At 38.0% G+C, this 25526-nt stretch overlaps 1 long non-coding RNA gene and 1 pseudogene across 3 annotated transcripts in view; one reads left to right on the top strand and one right to left on the bottom strand.

The window, feature by feature from the left end:
- LOC143647079 (uncharacterized) overlaps window positions 1–25526 on the top strand; it is a 100765-nt gene that overhangs the window by 41726 nt on the left and 33513 nt on the right. The window lies entirely within an intron of this gene.
- On the bottom strand, window positions 7066–7613 carry LOC143647076 (superoxide dismutase [Mn], mitochondrial pseudogene; annotated as a pseudogene).

The raw sequence follows: 25526 nt of genomic DNA, 5'->3' as shown, positions 1-25526 counted from the left end.
CCTTTATGATCCCGAAAGTGTTTTGTATGATTTCAATCTTTTAAAATTTATTGAGACTTGCTTTGTGAACCAGCATATGGTTTATCCTTGAGAATTATGCATGAACACTTGAGAAAAAATTGTATCCTGCTGTTTTGGGGTGTAATGTTTTGTAAAGGTTTGTTAAATCTAGTTCATTTATCATATTATTCAAAATCTCTGTTCCCTTATTTATCCTCTGCCTAGATGGTCTATTCCATTGATGAGAGCAGGGATTTCAAGTCTCAACTATTATCATAGAGTTGTCTACTTCTACTTTCAGTGTTCTCAGTGTTTCCCTCATGTATTTTGGAGCACTCTGGCTTGGTGCCTAAATATTTATGATTGTTTTGTCTTCTTATAGAATAGTTCCTCTTATTAATACATAGTGTCCATTTTCTCTTTTAATGGTTTTATATATGAAGTCTAATTTGTTGGGTATTGTAGCTACCCCTGCTCTTTTCTGATTGTCATTTGCATGAAATATCTTTTCCCAACCTTTCACTTTCAACCTATATTAGTCTGTGGGTCTTAAGTGAGTCTCCTGTAGACCGCATGTAGATGGGTCCTGTTTTTTAATCCACTCTGCCAGTCTATGTCTTTTGATTGGGGGAGTTTAATCCATTAACATCTGATGCTATTACTGTGAAAGCAGTCATTCTACCATTTTGGTTTTTTTGGATTTTATGTATCATCTTATTTTTTTCACTTTTTAAAATTTTTTTCTTTTTGCATGGGCAGTCTCCAGGAAACAAACCCCAGTCTCTGGCACGGCAGGCGAGAACTCTGCCTGCTGAGCCACCGTGGCCCACCCTTTTTTCTCTTTACTGATAGTCTTCATTTCTACAATTTTCCCCTGACTTCTCTCTCCTGTCTTTTCCTATCTACCTGTAGTGCTCCCTTTAGTATTTCTTGTAGCATGAATCTCTTATTCACACATTGTCTCAGTGACTGTCTGAAAATATTTTAATCTTCCCCTTGTTTCTGAAGAATTTTGCTGGGTATAGGGTTCTTGGTTGGCAGTTTTTTTTTTTATCGGAATCGTAACTATATCATACCTCTGCCTTCTTGCCTCAACGGGTTCTGCTGAGAAATCCAGACATAGTCTTATCAAGCTTTCTCATGTATTGGCTTGAAAGAATTCATGTACCCTTTCCAGGGTACTGGTTTATTCCTAATTGGTCTTGTGGGAGCAATTGTTTCTCTTAATCCCTATTCAATAATGTAGGTTGGAAATGTGTTTGGGTTGGAGACCCTGACTCACCCAGTTGTGAGTATGAACTTTTGAGTAGAGGGAGATGTGACTCCATGCATTCCAGGTGGGTTTTGATTACTTTACTAGAATCCTTTAACAGAGGAAGCATTTGAGAAAGAGAACTACAGGAGAGCAACAGCAGAGTCACAAGAACATTATAGCCATGAGAAGCAGAGAGTCCACCAGCCAGCGACCTTTGGAGATGAAGAAGGAGAATGTCCCTGGGGGAGCTTCATGAAGAAAGAGGCCTGGAGAGGAAGCTAGAATATGTTGCTGTATTCGCAATGTGCCTTTCTGGTTGAGAGAGAAACCCTGAACTTCATCGGCCTTTCTTGAGTGAAGGTAACTTCTTATTGGTGCCTTATGTCCAAAATGTTGGACATTTTTATAGATTTGCTATAATTGGGGACATTTTCTTGGCCTTAGAACTGTAAACTAGCAACGTATTAAATTCCGCTTTCTAAAAGCCATTGTAGTTCTAGTATATATATATTGCATTCCAACAGCTAGCAAACTAAAACAGCTTGTATGTGATGAATTGCTTTTCTTTTGATGCTTTCAAAATTCTCTCTTTGATATATGACAATTTGATTAGTAAGTATCTTGGGGTAGGTCTATTTGTATCTATTCTGTAGGGTATGCTATATTCCTTGGATCTGTTGTTGTATGCCTTTCATAAGAGATGGGAAATTTTCAGTGATTATTTCCTCTATTGTTCTTTCTGCTCCCTTTCCCTTCTCGTTTGCTTCTGGGAAACCCATGACATGTTTATTTGTGTGCTTCATGTTGTCATTCAATTCCCTGAGACCCTGCTTATATTTTTCCCTTTCTTTCCCTATGTTTTCTTTTGTGCATAGGATTTCAAATGTCCTGTCCTCTAATTTACTGTTCCTTTCTTCTGACTCATTAAGTCTACAGTTGTAGGTATCCATTGGCTTTTTCATCTCTTTTATTATGCCTTTCATTCCTGTAGGTGGTACAATTTGTTTTTTCAAACTTTCAAGTTCTTTTTTATGTTTGACCAGTGTCTTCTTTATATCCTTCATCTCTTTTGCCATATCTTCCCTCCACTCATTTATGTGATTTTTGATGGGATTTTGCACACATGTTTGAACATCCTGAATTTGTTGTTTCTACTACTGTATCTCATTTGAAATGTTGGTTTGTCCTTTGGCTGAGCCTTATCTTTGATTTTTTCCAAGTATTATTTTTTTGCGGCTGTCTAGACATTTGATTTCCTTAATTAGTTTATTCTAGATGTTTTCATTCTCTTACCAAGAGTTTTTCTTGTTAAATGGCTTTGTTATCTATCTGTACTTTGGCATTCAGTTCAATTTATTGTAGACCTCTAGCCTAGATTCTATCTGACTAATCAGAATTTTACAGGTCTTGTTTTTCTGTTTTTTTGTCCTGCCTACATGGAACCTTTCTTTTTTTTTTTGAGGAGGGTCTCCTAAAATATGACCAACCCCAGACATATTTTCTCAGACCAGACAGGTCCATGTCTCCGGAGGAGAGAGTAGCCAGTATGAAATCTCCCTGAGTGTGAATACCAGCAGGGTTTCAGACTTTCCTATGAAGTCTCAAGACTGTTTGCTTTTCCTGCCCTGCCCAGCATGTGGTCTTTGTCTGCCCACAGCATCCCACACTCTAAAGGGATGTGGTGCCTTTAATTTCTGCAGCCTCCCTCTTCCAGTGGTGAGTTTGAGACAGAGGTTGAGGGAGTGGGTGAATTTCTGTTTTTCCACCCTGTGGGACTTGAATTCCCAGAAGGAAGGTGGTCAGTTGAGCTGGGGTCTGCCCTCCTTTTCTTGGGCAAAGTATACCTTTAGAAAATTGTCCCCAATCATCTCTTAGACATGCCTTAATTCCACCCCTGGGTGGGGCAGTGCTGAAGTTTAAAGAACTTGCATTTCTATCTATTGAGCTGTTCAGAACTAAAAAGAAAAGAACAAGGGGGGAAATGCCTTTTCAGAACCTGACCCCAGCAACCTGGGTTTGCTAATCAAGAGCTGGAGTTGGTACCTGGCTCTGTATGTCCCCAGGCTCTATGTACCCTCTTTTCTTGGAGTCCGGCCCTTTTCCAGTGTTTTGTGCTTTCCAAATCAAAAAGCCTCTCTTTCTCCCATTACCCCACCCACCTCTCTCTTCGGTTAAAAACTCCTGACTCCTTTAGTTTTTACTTCAGGTCTATCTATGCTCTGCATATATTTTTCAGCACATGGTCCACAATTGGACCATGGTTGAGAGAATTCCCTTGTTACTTGTAAACTCTGTTTTCTTTCTTCTTAAGGAACCAGCCTGTCATGTCTTCCCTCTTCCAGGGGAAAGAGATGGCAACCTCTGCTGCTCTGGAGACTTACGGTTCTGTGTGGGATCTCAGTCAGAGAAACTAGCAGTAACAAAAATGAACCTGTTGACTGTACCAAAAGTCCAGGGGCTCAGATTTTTTTTGGATATCACACTTTTATTAATAAATAAATCCACAAATTGTGCAATATTCAAATCATGAAATTGAGGGAGAGCTCTGTAGAGGGAGAGCAAGAGCACAGATTATAAAGGTAGAACAATGTAATCATTTTAAAAAATAATTTTATTGAGATATCTTTAGACACGTACAGTCCATCCAAAGTACACAATCACTGGCTCACAGTATCATCACATAGTTGTGTATTTATTGCCATAATCATTTTTAGAAAGTCTGCATCACTCCAGAAAAAGAAATAAAAAGAAAACAAAAAAAAATACATCCATACCTGTCATTGATTACTAGTATTTCAATCTACTTGACTTTATTTAGTGATTAATAGATTATTAACACTCAAAATTGTATCATTATTGGGGAAAATAACTGTTTCTCTAATGACACAAGAACTATCCAGGACTTAATAGGATTTTCAGTGTGTAGTAGGTTTGATGCATATCTTAGACACAGGATATACCCTTGCTGGACCATTAGGGCATGACTGAGAATGACAAACAGTAATTTATAAAACATTCTCTGAAGAGCTTTCTCAAACAGAAAGCTTTTTCACCCTGAAATTAAAACAGAAAATAAAACTTATGTTAATACCTAATTTTAGCTATAAATTGTAAAACACAATGATCTCACTTGAAATTTTTTGGTTTTGATGTTACTTTTTAAAAGGAACTCAAGAGAAATTCAAAGCTCATTTTTAGATCACAAATTTGAGTATTTGTATTCACAATAAAGTTGTAATCTCTCAGCCTCAAAGTTTATTACACAACAATCAAGCAGCAGAGACTGTTTCAAAAACAGTATTAGTTTTGCTTCCTTGTTTCTTTCCAGCACTGATCATTCTAAGGTGTTGTGAATGCATCCAGTAGATGTATCCAGTAGTAGAATAGAGGCTGCTGAATTGGTCACAAAATTCCCTCTTGGAGGAGCTACACTTTTCCTTTGGAAGAAACTGCAACTTTATTTTCTTCTGTTCCTTTTCTATTATGAAAACAGGGCTAAACAGAATCTTTTTATATATATTTTTTACTGTAAACAATGAACAAACGTACAAACATTCTTGGCATACATACAAACATTCTTGACATGGTTACAGTCATTCTTGACATACAAATATTCTTGATATGGTTACAATCAGTGGCTCACAATATTATCACATAGTTGTATGTTCATCACCATGATCACTTTTTGAACATTTGCATCTCTCCAGCAAAAGAAAGAAAACAGGAAAAGCTCATTCATGCCATACCCCTTAGTACTCCCTTTCATTGACCACTAATATTTCAGTCTACTCAATTTATTTTAACCTTTGTTCCCATATTATTTTAAACAGAATCTTAATGTCCCATTTTCTGCTAAGTGTTTTAAAGTATCTTAGTCTCTTAAAATCTATTTGACACAGAGGAAAAAACATTTTCACTGAAATATATTTTTCCCTGATTCCCTCCTCCATTCTCTCAACATGAAGTCAAAGCAAAAATAGAGCCCCGAAGAAATTTCAATGTTAAATATTATTATCTCTTACAGGTAAGTAGGAGTCAGAAAGCTTTGTATAAATCAGTAGTGTCTGCATATATGTTAGCTTAGTAGAAACCACAATCTAACAGACAATTTGTATTCAAAAGCGCATCTTTCAAAAAGTTCCTGGTTTTCTAGATAGTTCGTTTAGACAGAATTCACTTCCTTATTCATGTAGGGAAGCAGTAAATAGATGACTCCCATTTGAGCTTCATGAAAGTTACTTTACAGTGGTATATAAAGGGTGAACATCAGAATCTCCAGAGTATTTTCAATCCATAAGCATGTACACAAATATGTAGTTACCAATTCTCTCATCAACATTTTTGACAATTCTAAAAGCCTGCTTTTCTAATTGAATTCTAGGAGAAAAGTACCTTGAATTTAAATTTTTAAAAATTTCAGTCTTCAATATTGAAATTGCTAAGTTACTCCATTTTTCCATGAAAAAAAATAGGAAACTAAAATTTGAGGCATAAATGAAAACTTTTTTTAAAAATTAGAAAACATCCTGTTACTAAATATTTAAGAAAATTCCTACATAGAAAATATTCCAATTGAAGGAAAAGCCTGTGTGCACAGAGATGCTCGCTAAAGCATTTCTGGCAATAAATAATAATTGAAATCAAATGGAATATCCAGTAATGGAGCTCTAAAGTAGATTAGGAAATGTCCAATTGATAAAATATATGGCAATTAAAAGTCATTAGAAAAATGATTAAGCAACATGGGAAAATGCATGACAAGGTTAAACCAAATACAAAAATTATCCCTACTACATTTAAGTAATCTCTAAGTCTGTTTTCAAAAACTACACAGGAACATGATTCGACATGCTGTCTCACTGTATTATGAGTATAGTTTTTCCTTTGTTGAAGAAACAAAACAATGTGAAGTTTTTATTGTGGCTGTACATTAAAGAAAATAACTGCTAGTTCTGAGGGTGGCCTTGTCCCAATATCTGTTTGCCTGTACTTGGGAAGTAGTTCTGTGACCAGCAGCACAGTTCCTGTGAGAGGGGCGCTCATGAATAGGACCAAAAGAAGGGTGGTGAGAGGCAGCTGGGAACCCAGATAAACCGGTTTAATCCCTGCCATTGATTTCATAAACTAGGCCTTAATTTGTCCATTTTGATACTTCTGTACTATGTATATATTTATCTGTGTTTGAAGACAAAATGTCACATTTAAGTCTTTATATTTCTGTCTTCAAACAAATTTAAATACATAACTACCTCTTTGTAGTAAAGCAGTTATGATAAGCAATCAAATTTTTTTCATTGATAAAAATTGGTATTAACCATGACTACCAATAATTACAGACCACTAGGTGAGATCTATAAGAAATGATACAGAACAGAGGATTACTTACAAACAAAAACATTTTTCATCTGAAAGTTGAATATTTTCATTGGGTTTTACAGCTAAGTAACTGTTCAAAAGACTGGACTTCCTATAAATTAAGTGAAGCAAAATTATAAATGCTTTCCTACCGGCTCCCAGAGTATAAGGATTGGATTCTTTTTGTGACTTTTATGATGACAATTATAGCCTCCTAGTCTATTTTAGCTCTCTAAAAAAAAGTCCATCAAAAGACAAAAGCACTGAATATATTCAGACAGTTGCTCAGACTTTTAAAATGTGAAATTTTATCATTGAGTTCTATTTGTGAAATATCTCAATAAGCAATATTTAGAAATGCTACAATAGAGAGGCTTATTACTGTGCTGCAGATTCTACACTGATACAAAAATACTCATAAAGAGTTTTATATACTCAGTGTAATGGTTAATATTTTATTTCTTACAAATTCTATAATCTTTCACTTATATTCTCCCAATTGGTTACATTCCAAATAGCTTTTAGATGATCAGGTCTGACATTTTTATACTGAAGGCAATAAGCATGCATCCATACATCAGTTTCCAGCAGTGGAATCAGACATGTTCCTTGCAGTGGCTCCTGATTAGACCAATCAATAATCTGTAAGTGTCCCTGTTCCTTATTGAATCCAAGTGAACCCCGACATGAACCTTGAACACCAACAGATACAGCTGGCAACTTTTCCTTAAATTAATAAGAGGAACCAAAGTCACACTGGATGGCTTCCAGCAATTCCCCTTTGGGTTCTCTGCCAGCGTTAGGGCTCAGGTTTGTCCAGAAAATGGTATGATTGATATGGTCTCCACCACTGAACTTCAATGCAGGCTGCAGAGCTACCTGAGTTGTGACATCAGCCTTTGCCAGCACCTCTTTATATTTCTCCTCAGTGATGTTCATTATTCACATACGCAGCCTGGTGTTTGCTATGGTGCAGCTGCATTATCATGTTAATATTCAGTCTCCAGGACACTATAATCATAAGGCAAATTGGGGAGCCTGTGCTTTTGCCTGAAACTCCAAATTCCCAAAGCTGGTACCAGCTTCCTGCTCCTGCTTTATGGCACTTGGGACAACATGGTGCCTGGGCTGCTTTTGCAGGAGCCAAGTGTGAGCACAGACCTAGTAAAGTTTTTTTTACCCCTTATCCCCCCATTATTTATTTTTTTTGTCATTTTTTTATTCATCTGCCATAAAGGGAGCATCAGCCACAAAGATTTTACAATTACACAGTCACATTGTAGAAGCTGTATAGTTATACAGTCATCTTCAAGAATCAAGGTTACTGGAATACAGTTCAGCAGTTTCAGGTACTTCACTCTAGCTACTCCAATACACCATGAACTAAAAAGGGATATCTATATAAAGCGTAAGAACCTCCGGAATAATCTCTCGACTCTGTTTCAAATCTCTCAGCCATTGAAACTTTATTTTGTCTCATTTCTATCTTCCCCATTTTGGTCAAGAAGAAAAATGTATTCTTTAAGGAATTCTTATTGTTTGGTGCAGGATAGAATTCCTTATTTGGTTTAGGCTTGACTTAGAGGAACCTAAACTACAGAAGGAAAAGTGAGCTGGCAAGTTATGATTGATTCTTGGGTTTCAGGTTCTGGGAGCATGAGCACTTACAGCACACTGAACCTTAGTTAAGCTTTGGTTCGCTGGCATGGGGTTAGCATGCAGGACTCCATCTCAGCCCATCTTACTTATATTGACAATATAAATCCTTACTGCTTTCTAAAAAATAAAATAATCTACAATTATTCAATAAATGTATATATGAAAGTACCACTTCCAAAACAGAACATCTATCCTTTCTAAAGAGATCATGAACTTGGCAAGCAAATGGTTCATAAAATAAGATGGCAGAAAACCTAAACAATTTAGAAAGTATAACCAATATTCTCTGTTCAAAAGAAAATAAAATCATAAAATAGTGGCAGGCAGAAAATGTAATCTAGGATCTGAGAATTAACAGTTGGAAAAGCCTCTAAATAAAGCACAAGTTTTTAAAATATATGTAATGGAGAAAAATAATATTTGAATATGTTACATAAATCTCTCAAAGTCACAAAGCCAAACCAGTTTTCTCAGGAAAATTATTGGCCTTATACTGTGAAAAATATATTCATTAAGATAAGACTAGACTCTTGAAAGAGGCGATTAAAAATGACATAGATTCAAGAGAAAAATGGGAATGGACAGTCAAATTAGGAAATTAGTTTTGTGAGGCAAAAGTTGACACAAAAAATGTAAAATTGGTTTGATATTAAAAAGTATGAATATGCTCAGAACTCATCTAAGTGTAGGTAAGTGAAGCCTATTCATAGGTGGTTTTTCAAAAATTCATCAGAACTCAAAAGCTGAAAGACTGGGAAGGTCAACCAAGTTGTGAGACAGGTTCAAAATGAAAACAGCACTTTGTTCTCCCAAAGTTCTGCCCTGGTTCAGCTTCTTCTCAAGATGAATATAATCTGTATTTTGTATTCCTTTAAAACAAAATAAACCTAATAGGACCTAAATTCCAGGGGTCACACCCTGATTACACACATAATGTAGTCAATGCCTCATTCTGTGGAACACTCATTAGTTCATCTGGATTGGAAATACCAGAAAAATACAAAATTATAACCCTCATATGATGTTGGGTATGTAGGAACACTGTGAAGGGAAGTTTTGAAAATTACTCATTTCTTCATTCTTAAGTCCTTTAGACTGTATTCTGTGTACAAGGAAATAGCCAGGTCCTGGAGATTCAGCAGGGAACCTAAAACACTGGATCTCCATGGAGAAATGGCTGGAATTCTTTGACATAAATCTGGAAATAAAAACAAATTCTTCAAATGTTAAAATAAATTGAGTAGATTGAATTACTAGTAATCAATGAAAAGGAGTGGTAAGGGGTATAGAGAAAAAATAAGGGGAACAGGTTAAAATATATTGGGTAGATGGAAATACTAGTGATCAATGAGAGGGAGGAGTAAGGGGTATTGTATGTGTGCTGGTTTGAAAGGATGTATGGACCCTAGAAAAGCCATGTTTTAATAAAAATCCCATTTCATAAAGGCAGAATAATCCCTATCCAATACTGTATGTTTGAAACTGTAATCAGATCATCTCCCTGCAGATGTGATTTAATCAAGAGTGGTTGTTAAGATGGATTAGGTGGTGACATGTCTCCACCCATTTGGGTGGGTCTTGATAAGTTTCTGAAGTCTTATAAAAGAGGAAACATTTGGAGAATGAAGGAGATTCAGAGAGAGCAGAGAATGCTGCAACACCACGAAGCAGAGAGATCATGAGCCAGCAACCTTTGGAGATGAAGAAGGAAAATTCCTCCTGGGGTGCTTCATGAAACCAGCAGCCAGGAGAAGAAGCTAGCAGATGATGCCGTGTCTGCCATGTTCCCTTCCAGATGAGAGAGGAACCCTGATCGCATTGACCATGTGCCTTTCCAGATGAGAGAAAAACTGTGACTGTGTTTGCCATGTGTCATCTCACTTGAGAAAGAAACCCTGAACTTCATAAGCCCTGTTGAACCAAGGTACCTTTCCCTGGATGCCTTTGATTGGACATTTCTATAGACTTGTAATTGGGACATTTTCTTGGCCTTAGAACTGTAAACTAGCAACTTATTAAATTCCTCTTTTTAAAAGCCATTCTGTTTCTGATATATTGCGTTTCGGCAGCTAGCAAACTACAACAGTATGTATGAGCTTTTTCTTTTTTCTTTATATTGTTATGGAGTGAAACGAATGTTCTAAGAGATGATCAGGGTGATGAATATACAACAATGTGATGATGGTGTGAGCTGTTGTTTGTACACCAAGTATGGAATGTTCATATGTTAAGAATGTATGTTGTTTTGTGAATAGAAACATTAAAAAAAATTGAATTCCCGTAGCCTGCCCATGCGAAATAAAAATAGACAATGAAATTAAGTTTCCCACATGCCTAGTGGTATGACAAAAATACTCATGTTGGGTGGGCCATGGTGGCTCAGCAGACAGAGTTCTCACCTGCCATGCTGGACACCTGGGTTCAATTCCTGGTGCCTGCTCATGCAACAACAACAAAAAAGTACCCATGTTCCCATGGTTCATCCACTCTCCTGTATCTTACCTCCATCTCAGTTCCTGTGCATCTGTGAAGTACCCCCACTGACGTCCTTCCATGCCCTACCTCTGTATCCCCCACACCACATCCTGCTTCTGTGCTCCAAGGCTGCTTCAGCTGCACCTCACCCCAGTGGCCCCCACACCACATCTCTGCAACTCTGCGCCCTGCTCCCCATGCTCACAGACAACAGCATAGTATCCCAACCTATGCCTATCTGCACTGCAGCCCATCACCACACTGTTGCACCCTACCCACATCCTAGTCCACATCCAGCCCACAAATACAAAGCTTTAGACTACTGAAAGAAATCAACTTCCAAAATAACCTATCAGTATATTTGCATGCCTCAAAGGCAACAGAAGTTCACTAAGCACATCAAGATGCAGACAGACATAGCCCAGCCTCGTAACCAAATTAAAACACTGGAGGAGACACAGACTTCGGAACAACTAATAAAAGATATTCATATAACTCTACTAAATAAAATCAATGGTATGCCTAATGACATAAAATAGATCAAGAAGACACTAGAAGAGTATAAAGAGGAATTTGAAAGAATAAATAGAAAAATAGCATATATCACAAAGATTAAAGATGCTGTAGCTCAAATAAAAATATGTACTAGAGACACACAACAGCAGATTTGAAGAGGCAGAGGAACGAATAAGTGAACTAGAGGACAGGGAAACTGATTTCAAACACACAAAGGAAAAAATGGTAAAACATTGAAAATTTTGAATTGGACTTCGGGGAAATGACGAACAAAATAAAGCATACATATTTGTTCTTTCTAGCCTTCAATGTTCTGGAGCAGCTAGAAGGAAAAATCAGATGATGTATGGCAGCCCATGACAAACTTGTATCCGTCCTGTAACTAGTTGTTGAAGTGCTTTGAAAACTACTTTTTGCTTTGCTTTGCTTTCTATGTGTGTTATATTATACAATTTGAAAATGAAAAAATAAAGTGCACAAATATAAGAATCTTGTCCCAGATGGAAAAGAGAAGAATAAAGGGCTAGGAAAATTAGTTGAGGATATAATGGGGAGAAATTTCCGAACCCTTATAAAGGACATAAATGTACAACTCAGAGAAGCCCAGTGAACTCCAAGTAGAATAAATCAGAATAGGCCTGGCCAGGACTTATACTAATCAGTCTGTCAAATGTTGAAAAGAAGCAGAAAATCCTGAATGTGGCAAGAGTAAAACAATCTATGTCATACAAGGGAAACCACATAAGACTGAGTTCTCTGTGGATCTTCAGAGCACCTCCCCACTGCTTGTGAGAATATCAGAAATTCTCCAAAGGGGGAAGCTTAATATTCCCTCCTTTCTCTCTAGTCCCCCAAGGGGAACTTGTGAATACTTAACATTATTTACTGCCCAGATTACTGTGGGATATATTGGGGCATCGCACTAACCTGGACAAACCAACAAGATCTACTGCCCTATTCAAGATTCCATATATTTATGGTATTCAAATAACTTGACCATACAAGTTAAATTAGGAAATGCATTACCCAAAATATAAATTTTGCACCAAATAATTACATCTTTCTCTTTAGACTCACAGAGAACTTGAAGTTTTAAAATATGGATGGTATCTTTTGCCCAGTCTTCTGATATACCTTAGTCTTATTCAGATCAGCTTCATTCATATCTCTACTGTTATGTCTGATCATTTTTTTGACTTTTTAAACAGTTCCTGTATGGGGTACTGCTGACATTCATAGCTTCAAAGCTCTAACTCTGAGTCTCAGGTGTCACATAAATACCTGAAGTTTCTGGAAATGATTAGGTTATATACAAACAGCTCAGTATCTCAGAATTTAGATTTAACAGTTACACCTCCTGAATATATGGCTGTTGTAAGAGCTTACAATCTAGGATCCTTTGTGATATACCCAACCTGATATCCCATGCTCTCAGCTTTAGTTCAATAAATTTTTATATTATAGTCCATGTGATTGAAGCATGATAATATTTGTCTTTTTGTTCTTGACATTTCACTCAACATACAGCTCATAATATTTATTCATCTACTTGCATGCCTCACAACTTCATTTCTTCTCATGGCAATTCAGTAGGCCACTGTACATATACACCATAGTTCCCTCTTCCATACCTTAAGTCGTTGTACCCTTAGGCCACCTCCATCCGTTGTGGATTGGGAATACTGCTGCCAGAAACACCAGTGTGCAGATGTCCATTCAGGTCCCCACACTCTGTTCCTCCAAGTATATACTGAGTAATGGGGTTTCAGGATCATGTGGCAAACCCACCCTTAGTCTCCTTTGGAACCACCACACAAGGCGCTCCAAGGAGCTGCCCCTCTCATTTCCCTACCAACAATGAAAAGGTACGTCTCTTTCTCCACATTTTCCTTAGCACTTGTTTCTCTCTGTTCATTCTTAAATAATTTTATTCACACATCATAGAATCCAGCCTAAGTGTATATACTTGCCTTCCCCACCATACTCTATCGGAAGACATTTCCTTTTCTTCCACAAGTAGCCCATGTCCCTTTCCCAGTCCCCTCACCTGTTGACATTTAGTTTTGGCATAATGCTTTAGTTATATTCAGTGGAAGCATCTACCAATGTTACTAATGGGTATAGAGTCTAGCTTACATTGATTGTACATTTTCCCATATACCATCTAATTTCAACACCCTGCAATACTGACATTCCTTTGTACTTCCTCATACAAAAACGTTGTACATTTGTACATTTAATCACTATCATTGTACACTCTAGGCATTCCTAAATTACACCATCTCAGTCTTTCTCCTTTATCTTTCCTTCTGGTTTCATATGTACCCCCAACCCTTCTCCCTCTATCATACTCACATTCAGCTTCATTCAGTGTACTTATATTATTGTGCTACGATCAAGTAATATTGTGCTTTCCATTTCAGAATTTTTACAGTCAGTTCTGTTGCACAATCTGTATTCCTTCAGCACCAATTATCCAATCTCTACCTTATTTCTATCTCCTGATAACCTGTGTTCTTAAATTCTCCAAGTTCACTCATTAATGTTAGTTCATATCAGTGAGACCATACAGTATTTCTCCCTTTTTTTCTGAATAATTTCACTCAGCATCATATCCTCAGAGTCCATCCATGTTGTTACATGGTTCATGACTTTATTCTATCTTACAGCTGAATAACATTACATCGTATGTATATACCACAGCTTGTTTAGCCATCATCCGTTGATGGACATTTGGGCTGTTTCTGTCTCTTGGCACTTGTAAATAATGCTGCTATAAACCTTGGTGTGCAAATGTCCATTTGTGTCCTTGCACTCATGCCCTCTGAATATAGATACCTAGCAATGGGAATGCTGGATCATTTGGCAGTTCTATGCCTAGCATCCTGAGGAACCACCAAAATGCCTTCCGGAACAGTTGTACCAGTTTACATTCCTATCATCTGTGGATAAGTATGCCTCTTTCTCCACATCCTCTCTAGCATTTGTCATTTCCTTTTGTTGTTGTTGTTGTTGTTAATAACCATTCTAGTGGGTGGGAAATTGTATCTCATTGTGGTTTTGATTTGCATTTCCCTAATAACCAGTGGTCTAGTTTGCTAGCTGCTGGAATGCAATATTCCAGAAATGGAATGGCTTTTAAAAAGGGGGAATTTAATAAATTGCTAATTTACAGTTCTAAGGCTGTGAAATTATCCAAATTAAAACAAGTCTATAGAAATGTCCAATCTAAGGCATCCAAGGAAAGACCTTGGTTCAAGAAGGCCAGTGACACTCAGCATTTTTCTCTCAGCTGGAAGGGCATGTGGCAAACATGGTGACATCTGCTAGCTTTCTCTCCAGGTGTCTTCATGAAGCATGTGGCAATGTAAGAGGGTCTTCCCTGAAGGGACCTGGCCTCCCCCTCATTGTAGGGACTCTAGGTTTGTAAACTGTCTCAAGTCTGGAAATTGATTAAGGGGCTGTGACTCTGTTTGTTGTTACTCAAATTAGACTTCTGTTCACTTGACCTAGAACTTTTATGCTTATGCATCTCAAAACAAGAATTTGGTAGGCTGTCCATCTACTGTACTTGTAGGTACCCCATGATCTACGAGCCAATGCCAACAGTCTTTATGAGTCAGATTATTTTGACTCCTGCTTTGAGACTGCTGTCCATTATGACAGCAATTAAGTGCCGCCACCTGGCTTCTGCCAATTCAGGATCCGATCATCCCCATGATGTTTAAGGATTCCAGCTTAGTGACAGCAGTTCTCACTGTGACATCTGACCTACAAAGAAGGCCAACTACAGAGCTCTTCAGAGATGATGGAGCTAGTCTCACAAATTTGTTTCTCACAGTTCTGATAAAAGGTGCATCCTCTGGACATTTCCTGGGGTGTATGAGCAGGCTTTCCATAATAAATCCACCCTAACATTCCAATCTCTCTAAGCCATTGGATCCCCTCATCTACATTATACCAGGGCAGTTCTCAAATTTCAGCCTTAGGTAATGTCTTCCACATTTTGATCCATGTTTCAGCCAACAATGCAAACAAACTCTTAATGCATCTCCTAACCTCTCAAGCTATAATGTTGAATGCAGAATCTTTGCTTAGTGGGCCAATATCAAGAAATTCAGCTTGATCCAGGTATATATTCCTTCCACAATTATTTCACCCCCTTAAAATCCATTCCCACGTATATTCTGCTGATTTCTGTCTGTATAAATTGGAAAACTCCTACAGTTCTTTTGGAGTATAGTGTACCTCCTCCTGAGTGACCTTTGTACATTATCTTTTGTGGCCTGTTGAGACTTCAGTCTAGTTATATGTCTGGAATAAAAGAGGATTGCAGATGTAGGTCATGAAAAGTATTAGAAGTATCTTCCAATCCTGTTACTTCAGAGCATTCATTTGTGGGTTCATCTGGTTAAACAGGATTAATCACTCCAGGCAGAGGAGCAAGGGTTGTTTTCCCATGGTGGGTAATTATGTGCTTCACAGGCACTAAAGGGTTAATCCCTACAGGTGGAGGTTGGGTGGCCAACTCCTCAAGGCTGGCTGAATGTCAAGAAGCATTTCCTCAGGGCAGGCTGGAGGTAGGATGGCTGTGTCATCAAGGTAGACTATTACGGAGTTATCTTGAAAAGACCCAGAACAATCTATGGTTTCAGTATTTACACAGCCATCATTATCAATCCATGTCACATCCCATTTTTCAAGATTCTACTTCTTTCCAATCAGTGTTCTCACTTCAACAGCAGGTTCAGATTTCAGTTTATGTTGTGCAGTTTCTGCTCTAACAATGAGTCTATGAGTCTAGTTTTCAGAGATCTCATATCTGCTGCTACAGGAAATATGATTTTCCTTCAGGGCACTCATAGAAACTTTTACAATGGCTGTGTGGTGTAAGCTCATTTGAAACCTTCAGATCATCTGTTTCCCTCATCAAGATATCCAGCATATCTAGCAACAACTAGCCAACATCTCTATACATGTTAATTCCACAAAACTCTGAAGTTGTCAGAGCCTGACCTCATACATGTATATAATTAGCAGAATCAAATGGTGATATTTTGACTATCTCTTTTGCCAGCTCTCCCCATGGACTGTCAGTGCCATCCTGATTACTGGAAACAGTCATTAGTGCCTTTCAGTCTAGTCAGATTAAAAAACCAATAGTAAAACCCATTTATAAGATCCTGTTTCTTAAGAACCACTCCTGGTACCAAGCTGTATTAGTTAGCATTCTGTAGAGAAACAGAATCAGCAGGAGATACCTGTAAATGTAAAATTTATAAAAGTGTCTCACACAACCATTGGGATGTAAGTGTCCAAGATCTGTAGGGCAAGCTGCAAGCTGGCAGCTCCAATGAAGGTCTTCAACAAACTCAAGAGAGGTTGGCTGGGCAACTATGGATGGAGATGTAAGAGTCCAAGTTCTATGGGACAGGCTGTGAACTGGCAGCTCCAATCAGGGTTGACAATGAACTCTCAGGATTGGCTGGCTGGCTGAATCAGGAAGATTTTCTTCCTGATTGTCTCTTCTGAATCCTCTTTGAAAGCCTTCTGGTGATTAGATTAAGCATCACACATTGCAAAAAACACACCCCTTAGCTGTGGATGCAGCCAACATGATAATGATTTAAGCTCATGAAATGTCCTCATAGCAATGGACAGGCCATTGCTTGCCCAGCCAGACAATCAGGCACCACCACCTGGCCAAGTTGACACGTGAACCTGACCATGACAGCCTTCCATTTATTTTGGTGTTCTATGATTTCTTTTAGCAATTTCTTGTTTTCTGCATATAGGTCTTTTGTATCTTTAGTTAAATTTATTCCTAAATATTTTATTGATTTGGTTGCAATTGTAAATGGAATTTTTTTCTTGATTTCCTCCTCAGATTGCTCATTACTAGAATATAGAAACACTCCTGATTTTTGGGTTTTGATCTTGTACCCTTCTACTTTGCTGTACTTGTTTATTAGCTCTAGTAGCTTTGCTGTGGACTTTTGGGGATTTTTGACATACAGTATCATATCATCTGCAAACTGAGAGTTTTACTTCTTCCTTCCAATGCATTTTAAACCTAAGGACAAATATAGGTTGAAAGTGAAATTTGGATGCATTTTATTTACGTTTCTTGTCTAATTGCTCTGGCCACAACTTCCAGCACAATGTTAAATAACAGTGATGACAGATATCATTGCCTTGTTCCTGACCTTAGGGGGTGATCTTTCAGTCTTCACCCACTGAGGATGATATTAGCTGTGGGTTTTTCCTATATTGTCTTTATCATGTTGAGGAAGTTCCCTTCTATTCCTATCCTTTGAAGTGTTTTTACAAGAAAGGATGTTGAATTTTGTCAGATGTCTTTTCTGCATCAATTAAGATGACCATGTGGCCTTTCTGCTTTGATTTGTTGATATGATATATTACATTAATTGATTTTCTTATGTTGAACCATCCTTGGATACCTGGAATAAATTCCACGTGGTCATTGTGTATAATTCTTTTAATGTGCTGCTGGATTCGATTTGTAAGCGTTTTGTTGAGGATTTTTGCATCTATATTCATTAGAGAGATTGGTCTGTAATTTTCTTTTCTTGAGGTATCTTTGTCTGGCTTCAGTATGAGGGTGATGTTGGCTTCATAGAATGAGTTAGGTAGCCTTCCCTCCTCTTCAAGTCTTTTGAACAGTTTGAGCAGGATTGGTACTAATTCTTTCTTGAATGTTTGGTAGAATTCACATGTGAAGCCATTCTTTTTTGGGTACTTCTTAATGACTGATTCAATTTCTTTACTTGTCATTGGCTTGTTGAGGTCATCCAATCTTATTAATGTTGGTTGTTCATGACTTTCTAGGAAATTGTCCATTTTATCTACGTTGTCTAGTTTATTAGCATAAAGTTGTTCATTGTATCCTCTCATTGCCTCCTTTATTTCTGTGGGGTCAGTGGTTATGTCTCCTCTTCCATTTCTGATTTTATTTATTTACATCTTCTCTCTTCTTTTTGTCAACCTTGCTAAGGATCCATCAATATTATTGATTTTCTCATAGAACCAGCTTCTGGTATTGTTGATTTTCTCGATTGTTTTCATGTTCTCAGTTTCATTTATTTCTGCTCTAATATTCATTATTTCTTTCCTTTTGCTTGTATTGGTTAGTTTGCTGTTCTTTCTCTAGTTCTTTCAAGTGAACAGTTAACTCCTCGATTTTTGCTCTACTTTTTTGATATGGGCATTTAAGGCAATACATTTCCTTCTTAGCGCTGCCTTTGCTGCAACCCATCAATTTTGATATGTTGTGTGTTCATTTTCATCTGCCTCGAGATATTTATTGATTTGTCTTGTAATTTCTTCCTTGACCCACAGCTGTTTAAGAATGTGTTGTTGAGCCTCCATATATCTGTGAATTTTCTGGCCCTCTGCCTGTTATTGATTTCCAACTTCATTTCTTTATGATCCAAGAAAGTGTTTTGTATAATTTCAATCTTTTTAAATTTATTAAGACTTGCTTTGTGACCCAGCATATGGTCTATCCTTGAGAATGATCCATGAGCACTTGAGAAAAAGATGTGTCCTGCTGTTGTGGGGTTTAATGTTCTATAAATGTCTGTTAAGTCTAATTCATTAATTGTATTCAAATTCTCCATTTCTTTATTGACCCTCTGTCTAGATGTTCTGTCCATTTACATTTTAAGTCTAATTTGTTGGATACTAGTATAGCTATTCCTGCTCTTTTCTGATGATTGTTTGCATGAAATATCTTTTCCCAACCTTTTGCTTTCAATCTATGTTTGTCCTCGGGTCTAAAATGCATCTCCTCTAGACAGCATGTAGATCGGTGCTGTTTTTTTTAATCCATTCTGCCAGTCTTTTGATTGGAGAGTTTAATCCATTAACACTTAGTGTTATTAGTGTAACAGCAGTACTTCTTCTACCATTTGCCTTTTGGATTTTATAGGTCATATCTAATTTTTCTTCTTTTTACCTTTACTGATAATCTTCGATTCTACATTTTTCTCCACACCTCTCTCTCCTGTCTTTTCCTGTGTCTCTAGTGCTCCCTTTAATATTTCTTGCAGAGCCAGTCTCTTGGTCACAGATTCTCTCAGTGATCTTTTGTCTGAAAATGTTTTAATGTCCCTCTCAGTTGTGAAGGACAATTTTGCTGGATATAGAATTCTTGGTTGGCAGTTTTTATCTTTTAGAATCTTGAATGTTTCCTATTAGTGTCTTCTCACCTCCATGATTTCTGCTGAGAAATTTACACATGGTCTTATTGGACCTCCCTTCTATGTGACAAATTACTTTTCTCTTACTGCTTCCAAAATTCTCTTTTTCTCTTTCACGTCTGACATTCTGATTAGTTAAGTTTCCTGGAGTATGTCTATTTGGATCTCTTCTGTTTGGGGCATGTCACACTTCTTAGATCTGTAATTTTAAGTCTTTTTAAGAGTTGGGAAATTTTTAGTGATAAATTCCTCTATTAGTCTTCTCTTCTCCTTCTGGTACATCGAAAACATGTATATCCGTGCGCTTCATGTTGTCATTCAGTTCCCTCAGTCCTTGCTCATATTTTTCCATTCTTATCCCTATATTTTCTTTTGCTTGTCAGATTTCAGATATCCAATCTTCCAGTTCACTTATCCTTTTCTTTCCTTGTGTTTTATCCTCCAGTTTCCTTTTCTTTATTTTGTATTTTTTTTAATTCTTTTTCTTTTGTGTGGACTATGGAGGTGTATAGACTGCCAAGGCAGAGTGTTTCTGGGGTGCAAATCAAAAGAATATCTGGGACCTCCAAGTCCTTCAAAACCAATCTAGAAAAGGAGATTTAGCTTTAAAAGGCTCCCAGGAACTGAATGGAGACAAGAGAAGGGCCTGCAACCCCTTGGTGTCAGGCAGACATTACACACACCACCTGGGCAAAACACCAGAGATTTGACTAGTATGTTTACCCTCAGGGCTTCTATCCTTTCCTGTCCTCCCAATCACTTGTCAAGAGCCAGTGACCCTCATCTTGACTCTTACCTTCTCCTCGAGGTGTGCTAACCCAGAAGCGCATTTGGGATTTTCAAGGTAGTATTTTTGACATCTGTGGAGGTGGTGGAATACTGCTTAATTGACCCACACTGGGACCATGCCACAACATCCGCACAACTCAATTCTGCACAACACAGCATTCCTTGGACCAGTGTGAAAACAGGTCATAGCAGCATGTATTGGTTGTTTAGGTCCCACTTATAGCTGTTTGTGTTCAGCAATGGTCAATCTCCCGTATCATCTCTTTGAGCTCCCTGGAGCTTGTGATCTTCATCCTCCCTGGAATGTCTAGTGACTGTACCTTGGCTTCCTGAAGATTGAGCATTTCCCCTAGGGATTTATTTTGATGTTTCTTTTGGCAAATGTGACATGCATATTCCTATCTCCAACCTTGAAGAAGCCCTGATGGCCCTAGCCATTGGTAGAAGAGTATGGGGTCCCACTGCAGGGGAAATTTTCTTGGTCACATACTGTGGGAAATGCCTAATATGAAGAGAAATCTCTTTAACTCAGCCCATGGAAGAACGGTCCTGTTTGAGCTTCCATCCCTGCTGCTGAAACTGAGGATATAGGGTACACCATGGAGCCATGCTGCAAATTTTGCTGGACCAAGGTCCCTCTCAGTAAGTCTCTGTATGTCTGTCAAGAGACACTGATGTGCTATTGTGAGCTGTGCTGCCATCTACCTTGGATTCTTAGTACCAGTGAGTGGATCTGGGGAATGACAGTGGAATCAGAAGTAAGTTGTGTTTCTATAAACCTGCAATGAACAGTCAAAAATGGAAATTAAGAAAGCATTTCCATGTATAATATCTGCCAGAACAAAATCCTGGTGAATAAATTTTCCCGAGGAAATTAAAGATGTGAATACTATAAAACATTGTGGTGTAATAGGAAAGATGACAAATAAGTTGAAGGACAAACTTTGCTCATGAGAAGAAAAGTTATTCATTTTGTATAATGTCCAGCATTACCCAAAGTGACCTATTTATTCAATACAATCTCTGTCAAATTTCCAAATGCCTTTACTTTATTAGAATTGGAAAAGCAGATCTTTAAATACATATGAAATTGCAAGGGGCTCTGCATAGCCAAGAAATTTTTTCAAAGTAGAATGAACTAAGAGGAGGACTCATACTTCTGTAGTCCTCCTGGAACTACAAACTTACCATGAAGCTACAATAATCAAAAGTTAGTTTGAAGCTACAATAATAAAACAATATCATACTGGCCTAATGACAGACATATAGAGTAAAGGAATAGAATTGATAATCTTGAAATAAATCCATACATGTTTGAGTATTGATATTAAAACAAGCTTCCAAGTCCATATAGTGAAAAATGAACAGTGTCTTTAAGAACCTGTTATGGGACAACTGTGTTTCTATATGCAAGAGAGTGAAAATTGGTGCCTTCTTTATTCCAGGAACAAAAACTGAGCTTGAATCATTGACTAAATATAAGACATCCATCCATAAAATTCTTAGAAGAAAAGGTAGGAATAATCTCAATGGCCTTGTGTGCCAGTTTGAAACTGTCCTATACCCAAGAAAAGCCATGTTCTTTAATTCTTATTCAATATGGCTGGGCGGGATCCTTTTTATTGTTTCCATGAAGATGTGACACACTCAATTGTAGGTGGTAACTTTTGCTTAGAGGTATCCATGGTGATGTTTCTTCACCCATTCTTCACCCATTCCAGTTTCTTACTAGAGTCCTAAAGAGGGAACCATTTTGGAAAAAACTTTAGTGCTGATAGAGCCACACAGCTAGAGACCCCTACCTCTATCTCTTCTCTTCCCTGGGGAAGCCATTTGAAGAAGCAGGTAGAGGAAGCTAGCAGACACTGGCATGTGACTTTCCAGCTGAAAGAGAAACCCTGAACTTCATCAATCTTTCTTTGGAGTTAAGGTATCTTTCTCTGGACACCTTAGTTTGGAAATTCCTGTGGCCTTAGAACTGTAAACTTCCATCTTAATAAATTCCCTCTTTAAAAATAAGTCCATTTGTAGTATATTTCATTCTAGCAGTTTAACAAACTAAACCAGATTTTGGTGCCAGAGAAGTGGGGTGCTGCTAGGTTTGCAAATACCTAACATACTGGAACAGCTTTTAAATGGATAAGGGGAAGATCTTGGAAGTATTGTGAGGAGCTTGATGGAGAAGGCCTAGCATGCTTTGAAAAGACTGTGGGTGGAAATGTGGACTTTAGAGATACCTCTGAAAAAGCCTTAGACAGAAATGATACATGTGTTATTACAAGCTGGAAGGAAGGTGATCTCTGTTTTAAAATGGCAGGACATTTAGCAGAATTGACTAGTGGCTTTGGCTAGAAGGCAAATTTTGAAAGCCATGAATGTGGATATTTAGCAGAAGAGATTTCCAGATTAAAATATGCATAATACAGCCTGGTTTCTCTTTGCAGTTTATAGTGAAATGCAATAGGAAAGAGATAAGCTGAGAAGTGAATAATTGCCGTATAAAGAAACCAGAAATTAATGATCTGGAAACTTCTGGATTTCTAGAAAGGAGACCCTAGAGAATAATACCCCACATAAGGATTTAACCAAATGTGGAACAGTCAGCCATTTCAGAAAAGCCAGGATTGGAGTTATCCAGGAAAGATTTGTGGAAATTCCTATTGTCTGATGGGTATGATCCCAGCATGCTTCATAGAAAACCAGCAAAAGTGTTATAGGATCTGTATAAATGGAACCACTGCTAGTCCAGAACTTCATTGGCCCTTTCTTGGGAGTTAAGCTGTCTTTCTCTGCATGCCTTAGTTTGGACATTTCTGTGAGCTTAGAAACCTAAACTTGCAACTTAATAAATCCCCCCTTTAAAAGCCATTTGTTTCTTATGTATTGCACTCTGGTAGCTTAACAAACTGAAACACCTTGAATGTAACAATGGATGTGATATCAAAACCATAAGTTCAGAGAGGAAACTGTCTCTTTTAGTACAAATTGAAGAAAAAATTGTAGGAACAATAACTTCAAATAGAAGGAAAAATAACATCAAAGGGAGAATGATGGAAACTAAGATTTGAAGCCAAGAAAACTTGGGCCAGGAGACTGGACTGACCTGGGCACTTGGAGACGGTGAGTTTGCCCCAGAGGACAGGAGTTTCAATGTCCCAGGCCTTGGAGGGGGTGGAGCCCAATCCTTGGGGATTTACAGGGACCTGCTTGCCACCAGATTGTTCTCAGGGGGTTGAGCATGTGCCCTGGAGATGGGCAAGTACCCAGATGTTGCCATAATATTTGGAGAGGTTGAAGTGAAGGAAAATATGGTCTCCCAATGTCCTTCAAGGTGGCACTTCTCACCCCAGTACTTGGAGAGAGCCATGACACTGCATTGGCCCTTGGAAAGGGTGGGACTGTCAGTTTCTAAAGCCCTGAGGATTAATGAGTCTCATATCTTGAAATCTAATGAAGTTGGCCCAGCATGTTTTCAGGAATATTTGGATCTGGTGACTTCTGTCTTCCTTCCAATTCCTCCCTATGGAAATGGGAGAATTTTCACTAAGGCAGACCATGCCTATCGCTGACTTTGTTGATATTTTGTACCATTCTGACTTTACATTGCATTTGTATTTTTACTGAAATGTTTTATGGCTTTGTGATCTTGTGATGGAATGAATGTATTTTGCATTTGGAAAGAACATGTGTTTTAAGGATCAAAAGGGTGGAATTTGCCAATTTGAAGTTGTCATGTACTCCAGAAAAGCCATGTTCTTTAATCCTCATTCAATATTGCTGGGGGGATCTCTTAATTGTTTCCATAGAGAGTGGGGTGGTAACTTTTGATTAGATGGTTTCCATGGAGATGTGTCTCTCTTCACCCATTCAGGGCGGGGGGGGGTTGAGTCCTCTAAGAGGGAAGCATTTGGGAAAAAGTTTCAGTCCTGGCAAGGCCCACACAGTCAGAGACCCCTGGGGAAGCCATTTGAAGAAGCCAGTAGAGAAAGCTAGCTGACTTTGCCATGTTGTCTTACCAGCTGAGAGAGAAAACCAGAACTACATTTGCCTTTTCTTGGCTGTTAAGGTATCTTTCTCTGCATGCCTTAGTTTGAACATTTCTATGACCTTAGAACTGTAAACTTGCAACTTAATAAATCCCCCATTTAAAAGCTATTTTGTTGGGCGGGCCACGGTGGCTCAGCAGGCAAGAATGCTTGCCTGCCGTGCCAGAGGACCTGGGTTTGATTCCTGGTGCCTGCCCATGTATTAAAAAAAAAAGAAAGAAAGCTATTTTGTTTCTGGTATATTGCACTCTGACAGCTTAACAAACTAAAACACCTTGAATTTAGCAATGGTTGTGATATCAGAACCATAAGCACCAAAAGAAAAAGTCTAGATGAATGAGACTTGATCAAAACTAAAACCTTTGTACTTCAAAAGGCACTTGAAAAGATGTTCAAAATCATTAGTCATTAGGGAAATGCAAGTCAAAACTCCAAAATATTACTATATATACCATGTTATTATATTTGTAATATGTTACAATGACTAAAATTGGTGTCCTGAAAAAAAAAAAACAGGTAAATAACAAGTGTTGGTGAGGATATGGAGAAAGTGGAGCCCTCACACATTGCTTGTGATAAAGACCACTACCTTGTTCTGGAGTACTCAAGTGCTCGGGAGGTATTTGATTATCTCATGGCTCAGGCAGTCAGAGGGAGGAGGCCTGAAACAAATTCCTCCCAATAGTGCAATAGTGTCTGCTGTGCAGTACAGTTACTTGAAATGTAATGTTCATATACTCTTAAAGACCAAAATTTACAATTGGAGATTGATATGAACACTGAGAATTCATACCCCCATAAAGCCATGAATTCATTTTTGGCAACAAGGTGGATGCCTTGTGTGGCAGTCTCCCTTGTGCTTCCGCACAACACTTCTAGGACTGAGGCTGTGCTGAATCTGTAGTGGATTTGTGGGACCTAGGATTCCTCATCTATATGATGTTCAGTGAGTTAGTTTCTTTTGATGTACAGAATGTCAGGAGCTGTAGGAGAAGGTACTAAGCAGAGAAGACCATGTTCTCTATTCCATGTCCATGGAGTGTGAAAACCTGCTCAAGGAATATCTCATTTATCATTCCTCAGGAGAGAAGAATTTTAGAGCAAATTGTGACAGATCAATGGATAAAGGTGGGTGTTCTAGTTTGCTAGCTGCCAGAATGCAATATACCAGAAACAGAATGGCATTTAAAAAAAGGAGAATTTAATAAG

Source organism: Tamandua tetradactyla, chromosome 9 (genome assembly GCF_023851605.1).
Source record: "Tamandua tetradactyla isolate mTamTet1 chromosome 9, mTamTet1.pri, whole genome shotgun sequence".
Classification (NCBI taxonomy): Eukaryota; Metazoa; Chordata; class Mammalia; order Pilosa; family Myrmecophagidae; genus Tamandua; species Tamandua tetradactyla.
This window is presented reverse-complemented; position numbering and strand designations above follow the sequence as displayed.